Source organism: Oncorhynchus mykiss, chromosome 12 (assembly GCF_057628025.1).
Source record: "Oncorhynchus mykiss isolate SJ-2025 chromosome 12, ASM5762802v1, whole genome shotgun sequence".
Lineage (NCBI taxonomy): Eukaryota > Metazoa > Chordata > Actinopteri > Salmoniformes > Salmonidae > Oncorhynchus > Oncorhynchus mykiss.
This window is the reverse complement of record NC_143033.1, coordinates 25722083-25734274: the sequence shown is the minus strand read 5'-3', so window position 1 is coordinate 25734274 and position 12192 is coordinate 25722083. Positions and strand designations below refer to the sequence as shown.

Here is a 12192-nt window from a genome sequence, read left to right as displayed (position 1 = left end):
GCGAATTTCTGCTTGAAAAATCTAACCTTTGCTTTCCTGACTTCCCTCAACAGGTGCACATCGTGGGGACTAGTCAATGTCATTGCAGTCCGCCACAGGATGTTTTTGTGCTGGTCAAGGGCAGTCATGTCTGGAGTGAACCAAGGGCTATATCTGTTCTTGGTTCCGCATTTTTTAAACTGTGCATGCTTATCTAAGATGGTGAGGAAATTACTTTTAAAGGATGACCAGGCATCCTCGACTGACGGGATGAGGTCAATATCCTTCCACGATAACCGGGCCAGGTCGATTAGGAAGGCCTGCTCGCAGAAGTGTTTTAGGGAGCGTTTAACAGTGGGGTGTTAAGCATATCCCAGTTTAGGTCACCTAACCGAACAAACTCTGAAGCTAGATGAGGGGCGATCAATTCACACATGGTGTCCAGTGCACAGCTGGGAGTGGAGGGGGGTCGATAGCAGGTGGCAACAGTGAGAGACTTATTTCTGGAGAGGTTCATTTTTAAAATTAGAAGTTCGAACTGTTTGGGTATGGACCTGGAAAGTATGACATTACTTTGCAGGCTATCTCTGCAGTAGATTGCAACTCCTCCTCCTTTGGCAGTTCTATCTTGACGGAAAATGTTGTAGCTGGGTATGGAAATCTCCTGGCCTTCCTAAGCCAGGATTCAGACACGGCAAGAACATCAGGGTGGGCGGAGTGTGCTAAAGCAGTGAGTAAAACAAACTTAGGGAGGAGGCTTCTAATGTTGACATGCATGAAAACAATGTTTTTTCGATCACAGAAGACAACAAATGAGGGTGCCTGGGGACACGCAGGGCCTGGATTTACCTCCACATCACCCGAGGAACAGAGGAGGAGTAGGATGAGGGTACGGCTAAAGGCTATCAAAACTGGTCGCCTAGATCGTTGGGGACAAAGAATAAAATGAGCAGATTTCTGGGCGTGATAGAATACATTCAGGGCATAATGTGCAGACTGGTATGGTGGGGTGTGGGTACAGGGGAGGTACGCCCAGGCACTGAGTGAGGATAAGAGAGGTTGTATCTCTGGATAAGCTGGTTATAATGAGTGAGGTCACCACGTGTGGGAGGTGGGACAAAGGAGGTATCAGAGGTATAAAGAGTGGAACTCGGGGCTCCATTGTAAACTAAAACAATGATAACTAACCTAAACAACAGTATGCAAGGCATATTGACATATGACAGAGACATACAGCGAGGCATGAAGTAATCACAGGTGTAGATTTGTAGAGCTAGCTAAGACAACAACGGGTGAGACAACAACAGCTAATCAGCTAAAACAACAACAGGTAAAATGGCGATGAATGGGCAGAGTGGGTGGTTAACTACACACAGAGCCTGAGTTCGTGGCTGGGGCTGACAGATAAACAAAAGAATAAACAGAATGTTAAGAGCATTGGGCCAGTAAACGAAAGGTCGCTGGTTCGAGTCTCCGAGCTGACTAGGTAAAAAATATGTCTGTGCTCTTGAGCAAAGCTTGTAACCCTAATTGCTCCTGTAAGTCGCTATGGGTAAGAGCGTCTGCTAAAATGTAACTAAGTTTATCCACTCGGTGTGGGTCCAGGTAGATATGAAATACCACAGAATAATGCATTTCTTTTTGAGGAGTAATGATGACTCATGACAATTGCTTAGATGAAACATACTTTGTGGCATAAGGTTCCCCATCTCTAAGCATATAAAATGGGACACATAATTGTCTGTGCATGTAAATAGAGATTTCTCCCTGAACGTGGTGCATAGTGATGTTTTGGATGTACAAACTAGTAGACAGCTAGGTGCCCACGTGATTAATGACTGCAGTACAGCACAATCCCTGGTACACAACCATCCATCAAGCACGACCACTTTAAATGTGCTCCCTCCAGGCCTCAACAAGACATAACTATACACCTAAATGAACATGAACACTGATTACTGCATATAGCCACCATGTATTTAATATGCTAGATTAACCATACAGTAGGTCAGTTTCTTAATAATAATAATAATAATAATAATAATAATAATAATAATAATAATAATAATAATAATAATAATAATAATAATAATAATAATAATAATAGAAATGTGGGCAGAGTCACTTTGACTATAGAGGTGATGTTACCCAGCTTAATATAATTACTGTGCCACTGCTTTGTTCTTATTTCATTATGTTGTTCAAAGTAAAAATGGATGCTCTACTTTAGCCCTGACGCAGGGTTATGGAAGACTGATCCTTAACCATGCTAACCTTAAACCTTTTCTATTTTCACTCTATCCTTCCACCTCACCATATGGCTGTTACGAAGCTTCCAGAGAAAGGAAAATAACACTCAAAAAACAGGCATATGTTCTGACCTTGAAATCCAGTGTTTTGGTTTGTTTGGCCCTTGGCATCCCTGCATGATCTTTGCTGCACTATTGATTGACACAGTGGAAAGGGTCATTGTGCTGCGCTGCTATTGGAGCAGCTTATACTGCTGTCCCTGGCCTTGACCTCTGGAGGAAGCTTGATATTTGTCCTGTGACCTCTACAGATCTCAAGCACCTGTAGTTTTCAGCCAGGGTTCAGTTCAGCAGTGTTTCTCCTATATATAAAGCCCTCTCTTTCTCCTATCTCCTCCCACAGCCCTCCTCTGTACCGGAGACACCTCAGTGTAGAGAAGGAGAGGGGTTCCAGCAGACACTCCGGGAAGGAAAGTGATGATGATGCAACGCTGGCAGAGTCCACAGCGTAACAGAGACTAATGCTACATCTCTCTCTTTAACCACCAACCTACATGTACATACCAGAGACGGATGTACCATCCTTTATATGCTCATAATACCCCTCCCCCATACCACCCTCATATGAACATCAGTGAGCAATGCTAGCTAGCACCGGAGGCAAGGGCAGGGGAAGTCAGAGTGCACATACAGCTTCTATTGAAATAAAACATGTTATAGCCATTTTCTCTTGCTACTAAGAGCTTTGAAAAGAACAATCTCTCACAACATCTCTCACAACATCTCTCACAACATATTTTCCACCTCAACTCTACAGCTTTGAAGTGATATAAATAGTTTATCACCACTGGCTTATTTAAGATTGCCTATGAAAAGCAGATGCATTCTCATACTTTTGTACAATTTCAGCCAGTATTTTTGAAAGTGGTGCTCACGAGCCGAAAGTGTTCCCTGTTTTTTGGGTAGTACGTCATAATGTCATATGTTATGAATCCAATTTGTGCAATATGTTATGAATTTGGATCCCGGAGTGCATCTTTAAGCTCCTGTCATCTCTGTTTGAGGGCTGGAGAGCTTGTGATTTATTCAAATGACTGTATCAGGCTGTCTCCCTACAACCTGACTTCTCACTGCAAGTCCATATGCCTGACACTCCAGCATATCCTCCTTACCACTTAGAAATGCACTTGTCTCCTCGACATGTGTTTGGACTGTTTGCTCTTGCGCTTCAAGGAATATTTAGCCAATATCAGTGTATAGAAGAAAGAAAGTAGAACTTGCTTCAATACTGTTTAGATTTTTAATGGTTCTTAGAGAATGGGAGAGAGAGCTGCTGTGAAGGGATAGGACTTTATGTCATATGCGTTGGGTCTGGTACATTTGCATACAGTAGTTCATGCTGGAATGGTTTTGGTCTGGCTCGTTTGAAGCTCCTCCATGCGTTTTGTTTCTTCCTGTCATTCTGTTGGTTTTCAAAGGGATTGCATTTACTATCTGCTATAACGGGGGCTTTCTAGGGATCTTGTTCTTTCTTTAGCTATCAAGATATACATGCACTGGATATCAAGGGGAAAAAAGGGGTTTTGTGAGGCAAATTGTCATAGTGCTATAAGTCCCCTGTCCCTCATGGGGGGGGGGGGGGGGGAGCATGTTTGCAACAGAAGGTCTGATATAATCCCTGGATGAATTGTCTCATGTAGGATATAGATGTGTCGTTCCACTAATTGGGTGCCTTTTGAGTAGTGTAACACCTCACTTTAAAATTCTGTCATAAAGAGCACATGCGTCTTCATAAAAAACACGTTTTTTAAAAAACAGGGAGGGAGCTTCACAAAAAAGTATCATTGTTAAATGTCGAATCTGTATACCTTACGGTAACGGAGTTGGCATGTTATGTTCAACCCGTTCACTTTTCCACCACAAAACACCAGAACATGGCTGAAAATAGAACCAGCTCACCTGCTTTTCCACTAGGATTTTACTATTAGATGTTCAATGTTTGTTTTAGAAGAAAATATACAAAAATGAATATTTTCACCACATTAAAATGAGAGTTCAGTTCACATAGCAGGGTTGACCATAAAGGAGACCCATTTTTATTTTTTACAACCAAATCTCAATTTTAGTTTGACACCTTTTTGTGATTTCACATGTTTTTGAGAAACTTACCCCAAACAGCAAATCACTCTCATCCTCGTTGTGTAGTATGGGAGCCAACAAAACACATAAACAAAGGCTCCAAAAACACCCAAATATGTCCTTTTTGAAACATCAAAGCTCTCAGTATAGTGATACAGGTCTTTAGATGTTGTACACATGACATTGCGGAAAAAGTTCGGAATGACACAATGTTCTATTCCAATTTGTTGCGACTCGATCGATACCGCTTTGTAAATGTGTGATACAAAGTGTGTAGTCTATTGAAAGCATGGGTTGCTTCTCCGCAGGAAGTTCCAGCCCCTCGTAGAAGAGCTTTTCAGGCAGCTTGTGGTGGCCCAACACCCTATTAAGACACAATGTTGGTGTTTTCTTTATTTTGAAATAAAGAGATTTGGTTGTAAAAAATAACCTCTCCTTTAAAATGAGGGACAGATGTAAAACAAATCACTAATCGCATGAAATAAATAATATTCTTCAGAAATGGCTTTTTGTCAAAGCAACAAAATAACTAGGGCTTAACCACAATGGTAAACACGGAGAAATGTTGGGATTAAGAGGGTTAAGGGACATGTCGAAATGATGAAAAAACATTTTTCATATAAAAATCTGATTTATTGAATTCTCCATGTGATCTATATTAAAGGGCACTTAAATGAATACAAGTCTTTTAAAAATGTAATATTGGTGCACAGTTTCTACTTAAAATATTAAAGGGATGCAAAAGGCTCTAATTTCATGGAACGAATTTGACCTTACTGAATGACAATGATATCCTTTAGTTTAACCTTATGCATTTTCAGTCGTAAATATGGAAATTATGTATCTCTATGTCCACAAGTGTGTTTTCATGTGTCCATATCTCCATTGCTCCTGTCTGTTCATGTGCATTGGAAGGAAATGTTTAAAGTGTGTGGGACAGACTATTTTGCATATCTTCTCAGTGGGAGCTTAACTCTGCATATCTTTTCCCATTTCCTGTTTTTCTATGCATTAGATACAAATATTAATACGGAACATAGGATAATTTGATGTCAATGCTTCTGAGTAGTGATTTGTTAAATAAAATGTATGTTTGCATCTTGAGGCATTTATGGTTTTACACACATAATATATACAATGTTTGAAATGATTCTATGATTCATAGCTTTTCAAACTGGTTTGTTTATTTTCATTATTGAACAATTTACCACTTGTGATAGGAATTATTTTTTCTTTAGTTTTAATGTAAATAAATGCAGGTGTTTGTTTACAGTAACATTGTGTCTTGTTATTGCGTGGTGGAATGGTAATACAGTTATAGTTTGGAAGTGAATTCATCATCATAAAGGTTTGGATGGAAATAAGGATGAGCTATTTATTGGCAACAGCCGGACCATTTTACTGATGCACTTGAGATGAGAAAAAAACATTTCTGTCAAGCACATCACTTGATCATACCATCCATCTTTCCCCTGGAGAGGAGAGGGAAAACAAACACTTTAATGAATAAATACGACCAGACACAACTGCAGCAAATCTCTGAACACTGCTCACACTTGTTAACAAACTGTGCAACTAGCTTATACCGCTAAACAAAATGGAAGACTAAGGGAGTGACCACTCTGAAATGAAAATGGATGGCCCTCCTTTCAGAAAAATATATTTGACCTAAACCCTCCCTGAACACTTAAAATAAGTGACCCTCCCCTATACCCAAAATAATAATGAAAACAAAGTGGATAGCGAGAAAACATTTCTACCGTTTACCCGCACTTCTTGGACACACCAGAGTATGTACAGTTTTAGAAACTGTTTTTTTGTCCTTTAAGCATTACATGGCAATGCAGGAATTTTGCACAGGGCTGCTGGCCACATGGTCGTGGGTTCGCAGACCACCATGGGCAAGAGCAGTGATAGAAAGATTTCCTTTATAGTAAAAGCACTGCATTAATCTATCATCGTATTTGCAGGTCAGAGGGGAAAAAACACTAACATTTCATGCAATTATGTCATTTTACATATTAGCAAAATCCTTTTTAATACCACACAAATTACTGAAATTACAGGCTAAGAATGGACTGAGACATGGGCCAATGTGTTCATCTTACCATATTTCTCCAACGCCAAGTCAGTGTGTGTTTGCAATGAAACTGGCCCCAGTTGACAAATAATTAAATCTGTGACATCATTAGGAATCTGAGCATGGTACTTTCAAAAGTTAGGCCTACCTTTCCACCCCAGACAGAGTAGGCCTACCAGAAAAATGTCATCTTTAACTGCTGGCTACTCTTCTTCTGTGGCTTAACCCAACCAGAGAAGGCACAGGTGTTTCCCTAAAAGCTGTCTTGGTTTAAACATCTACTGTACAGAAAGTGAATAGCTTAATCAATTGATAGTGACACAATTAGATTACTTCCCAAGCAAAATAAAAAAATGTATCTCCTCGGCTATAGAAAGTTGTAGCTCAGCCTCTGAATGGCAAATAAACAAACTCTAATATATCCATATGTATCAGTCACATCTTTCCTGGGCATTATACAGCTTGTTTCTAGCATTAAGCATCACGGACCAAAGCGCTGTTATAAATGACTTTATATAATCAGATCCGTTTTATTTTCTTATCTTAAGTTAACAAGGGGTAGTCCTGTGTTTTTCTCTTTCCATTTTCTTTAATAAAAGTTAGGCCTATGGCATACCCTCTCAGTCTTGGTTTTAACTTCGCCTACATCCCTGTCAGTGAAGGGCTGTTATTTAACGAGTACATGGTGGGTGGAGGAATTGAACGACAAATGTATGTATATAGCAGCATATAGCCTGGGTAGGTAGGCCTACCTCATTTCTTAAATAGGAAGGAATAGGCATCAACGCAAAGCCCTCTTGTTAGAAATGAATGTTCAAATATGCCTACTTTCAGCACCATGAGCTGTCCATTTCCGATTGATTGTGCTGCAGCTGCTGCTTCAAGTTTCAGAATCACAATGTACAGAGTATTCACACCCCTTTTTCCACATGTTGTGTTACAGCCTGGATATTACATTTGTGTCACTGATCTACCCAGTCACGACAAAGATACAGGCGTCCTTAACTCAGTTGACAGAGAGGAAGGAAACTGCTCAAGGATTTCACCATGAGGCCAACGGTGACGTGGAAACAGAGTTTAATGGCTGTGATAGGAGAAAACTGAGGATGGATCAACATCATTGTAGTTACTCCACAATACTAACCTATATGACAGAGGGAAAAGAAGGAACCATGTACAGAATACAAATATTCCAAAACATGTATCCTGTTTGCAACAAGGCATTGAAGTAACACTGCTAAAAATGTTGAAAAGCAATTAACTTATTTTCCTGATTACAACACATTACTGAGTACCACTCTCCATATTGTCAAGCATAGTAGTGGCTGCATTATGTTATGGGTATGCCTGTAATCGTTAAGGACTGTAGGGTTTTTCAGGGTGAAAAATAAATGGAATTGAGCTAAGCACAGGCAAAATCCTAGAGGAAAACCTGGTTCAGTCTGCTTTCCACCAAACACTGGGAGATAAATTCACCTTTCAGCAGGACAATAACCTAAAATACAAGGCCAAATCTACACTGGAGTTGCTTATCAAGAAGACAGTGAATGTTTCTTAGTGGCCTAGTTACAGTTTTGATATAAACCTACTTGAAAATCTATGGCAAGACCTGAAAATGGTTGTCTAGCAATGATCAATAACCAATTTGACAGAGCTTGAAGAATTTTGAAAAGAATAATGGGCAAATGTTGCACAATCCAGGCTTGGAAAGCTCTTAGAGACTTACCCTGGAAGACACACAGCTGTAATCGCTGCCAAATGTGGTGCTACAAAGTATTGACTCAGGGGTGTGAATACTTATGTAAATGAGATTTCTGATGGGTGAGAGAAACATCAATGTAATCCGTTTTGAATTCAGGCTGTAACACAACAAAATGTGGAATAAGTCAAGGTATGAATACTTTCTGAAGGCACTGCAAGTTTACTTGAATCTGGTTTATTGTGAGGTCAATAACTCTGATAAATAGGCCTTCATCATGGGCAAGAAACATAGCTTGCTGCTACGATAATTTATTTTATTAAAAACTATCAAAGTTGACCTCCGGTCTTCCTCCTCATCTTCGCACTCTCTTTCTCAAACTGAACAGAACATAGGCTTTAGGCGTTTTGGGGAAGAGGCCTAATCAAAGTTATTGTCAGAAGAAGCCTTTGACTCTCCTCCTGAACTGCCACCATAGAACTACACAGCACAGCCATTGGTTAGGCAGCATATAAAAAAGGTTTTGATCAGCCAGAGCAGGCCTGGGCTCAGGGTTGGAATATCCATTGCAGTGTATAATGCAGCCTCATTTTATTTACACCATCCCAGCAGCTATCTTAGAAATATAACTTTGGTCTGTGCTTATCCGAGCATACACTTCATAGCCTAAAGGCTATGTATCATTTGATTGTGACAACACTAAATAGCCTATAGGCGCACTTGATATTGCACGCTCTGCAGAGAATCAGAGAAGAGGGGCGGCATCAGAGACACATCGATATACACTGAGTATACAAAACACTAACAGCACATGCGCTTTCCATGACATAAACTGACCAGGTGAAAGCTTTGATCCCTTATTGATGTCACCTGTTAAATCCACTTCAATCAGTGTAGATGAAGGGGAGGAGACAGATTAAAACAATATTTTAAGCCTTGAGACATGGATTGTGCATGTGTGCCATTCAGAGGGTGAATGGGCAAGACAAAATATTTAAGTGCATTTGAACGGGGCATGGTAGTAGGTGCCAGGCAAACCGGTTTGTGTCAGGAACTGCAACACTGCTGGGTCATGTGTGAATCGAGAATGGCCCACTTGACACAACTGTGGGAAGCATTGGAGTCAAGAATGGGTCGCTTTCGACACCTTTGAGACTATTCGGCAGCAGAGAACTGGAAGGAGAGGCGGCAAAAGGAAGAATTGACTTTGGGGGTGACTAGTGAGATATACCTGCTGGATCGCGTGCTACGGGTGGGTGCTGCTATGGTGACCAGTGAGCTGAGATAAGGCGGGGCTTTACCTACCAGAGACTTGTAGATGACGAGACTTGTAGGTGATGTCACGGCCTTCCATAGCTCTCTGTTACAATGAGTTGATATGCGGCCACACTTGTCCTATTCAGACATTGCATTTGGCTGGGTCTAGAATGCTGTCCATGTTCACCTAGGAGATTGGGTTAATTTATCCTAAAGTTTGATATCACTTAATGATAGCGGATTAGTATCTTACCCAGCTGTTGACGTGTGGCATTCCATTTGATCAGGGGACATATCCACATTTTGGTCTTGGACAGTGTGGTCTGCCAGTGTACCGGCAGGCAGAGGGGATGTTTCTTAACTTAGGCCTCATCCTCTGTACTTAGTACTCAAAGTTTCCCGCAGGCAACCTTCTGTCAATAACAGGATGATTGGAGGCGCTGGGATACGGCCTTCAGGTGAGGAAGCTGCATTCATTTGCAATTCTGGGATGAAAAGACTCAGCGGAGTGTGTTGCTTTGGGCTCTTGCCTTTGTTTGCACATCGTTTCCACTCCAATGAACACTGCACAGCAGTGGGCCTTTGTCAGAGGGCTCAGAGGTAAGCTCAAACAATGTTTATATTTTGCATAGGTCTTTACAGGGCCTGGTGAACAATACAAGCATTTCCCCTCTCTGAGATTCAATGATATCGCCTATATAAAAAAGAAACATACATTTTTCAGGACCCTGTCTTTCAAAGATAATTTGTAAAAATCCAAATAACTTCACAGATCTTCATTGTAAAGGGTTTAAACATGTTTCCCATGCTTGTTCAATGAACCATAAACAATTAATGAACATGCACCTGTGGAACGGTCGCTAAGACACTAACAGCTTACAAACAATTAAGGTCACAGTTATGAAAACTTAGGACACTAAAGAGGCCTTTCTACTGACTGAAAAACACCAAAAGAAAGATGCCCAGGGTCCCTGCTCATCTGCGTGAATGTGCCTTAGGCATGCTGCAAGGAGGCATGAGGACTGCAGATCTAGCCAGGGCAATAAATTGCCATGTCTGTACTGTGAGACGCCTAAGACAGCGCTACAGGGAGACAGGACAGACAGCTGATTGTCCTCGCAGTGGTAGACCACGTGTAACAACACCTGCACAGGATTGGTACATCCGAACATCACACCTGTGGGACAGGTACAGGATGGCAACAACAACTGCCCAAGTTACACCAGGAATGCACAATCCCTCCATCAGTGCTCAAAGTGTCCGCAATAGGCTGAGAGAGGCTGGACTGAGGGCTTGTAGGCCTGTTGTAAAGGCAGGTCCTCACCAGACATCACCGGCAACAACGTCGCCTATGGGCACAAACCCACCGTCGCTGGACCAGACAGGACTGACGAATCACGGTTTTGTCTCATCAAGGGCGATGGTCGGATTAGCGTTTATCGTCGAAGGAATGAGCGTTACACTGAGGCCTGTACTCTGGAGCGGGATCGATTTGGAGGTGGGGGATCCGTCAAGGTCTAGGGTGGTGTGTCACAGCATCAACGGACTGAGCTTGTTGTCATAGCAGGCAATCTCAACGCTGTGCGTTACAGGGAAGACATCCTCCTCCCTCATATGGTACCCTTCCTGCAGGCTCATCCTGACATGACAATGCTACTAGCTATACTGCTTGTTCTGTGCATGATTTCCTGCAAGACAGGAATGTCAGTGTTCTGCCATGGCCAGCGAAGAGCCCGGATCTCAATCCCATTGAGCACGTCTGGGACCTGTTGGATTGGAGGGTGAGGGCTAGGGCCATTCCCCCCAGAAATGTCTGGGAACTTGCAGGTGCCTTGGTGGAAGAGTGGGGTAACATCTCACAGCAAGAACGGGCAAATCTGGTGCAGTCCACGAGGAGGAGATGCACTGCAGTATTTAATGCAGCTGGTGGCCACACCAGATACTGACTGTTACTTTTGATTTTGACACACCTTTTGTTCAGGGACACATTTTTTTTAATTTCTGTTTGTCACATGTCTGTGGAACTTGTTCAGTTTATGTCTCATTTGTTGAATCTTATGTTCATACAAATATTTACACACATTAAGTTTTCTGAAAATAAACGCATTTGACAGTGAGAGGACATTTATTTTTTTGCTGAGTTTAGGAGAAACTATTTGATTAAATGTTTTCTGTGAGCCAGAAACAGAATCATTAAAATGTTTTGGGTGGAAAACAGTTAACGCTGTTATGTCTCCCACCAATTTCAGCACTGCAGCTCTCTATCTTGAACTACAAGCTTGCAGGTGGCCAAAACGCTCCTGCCATGCTCTGTGTCCCTGCCAAAGTGGAAGTGCTGTGCCTATGTGATGAGGTTTCAGTATGTTTCCCAGAGCAGCTTGCTCTGTTTTAGGGATTGGATAGAGTGAGCGAGAAACCCTCCCTCATGGGCCTCTGACAGTGAGAAGCCGTAGAAAAACCATCTGACACTTTCAGTCTCCCGAAAGCACCAAGCTCATTACACTTCTACGTAAATATGTCAGTTGGTTTCACCGATGTGCTGTGATTCTATTCCTGTTGTCTAATCTCACCTGCCCTCTCTGTCTCCCTATTGGCAACATTCATGAGTATACACGTTTTGCTTTTTAAACTTGGCTTTGATATAACTTTGCTTAGACTTTCCTTAAAAGGTATGATGCACAAACTTCCACATGCAGTAATGCAAACAGTGATTTTTTTCATTGCATTTTCATGTAACCCATGCTGCAGGGAAGTATTGTTTGTCTTTTGACATTAAAGTATAGCTCATG

General features: G+C 41.6%; 1 protein-coding gene across 1 annotated transcript in view; it reads left to right on the top strand.

Annotated features, from left to right (window-relative positions):
• LOC110537246 (unconventional myosin-XVIIIa) overlaps positions 1–5641 on the top strand; it is a 108995-nt gene extending 103354 nt beyond the window's left edge. The window contains exon 40 of the mRNA XM_090192061.1: positions 2632–5641. The gene's annotated coding sequence lies outside the window, so the exon portion shown is untranslated. The remainder of the gene's footprint in view (positions 1–2631) is intronic.
• Positions 5642–12192: the final 6551 nt, after the last annotated feature.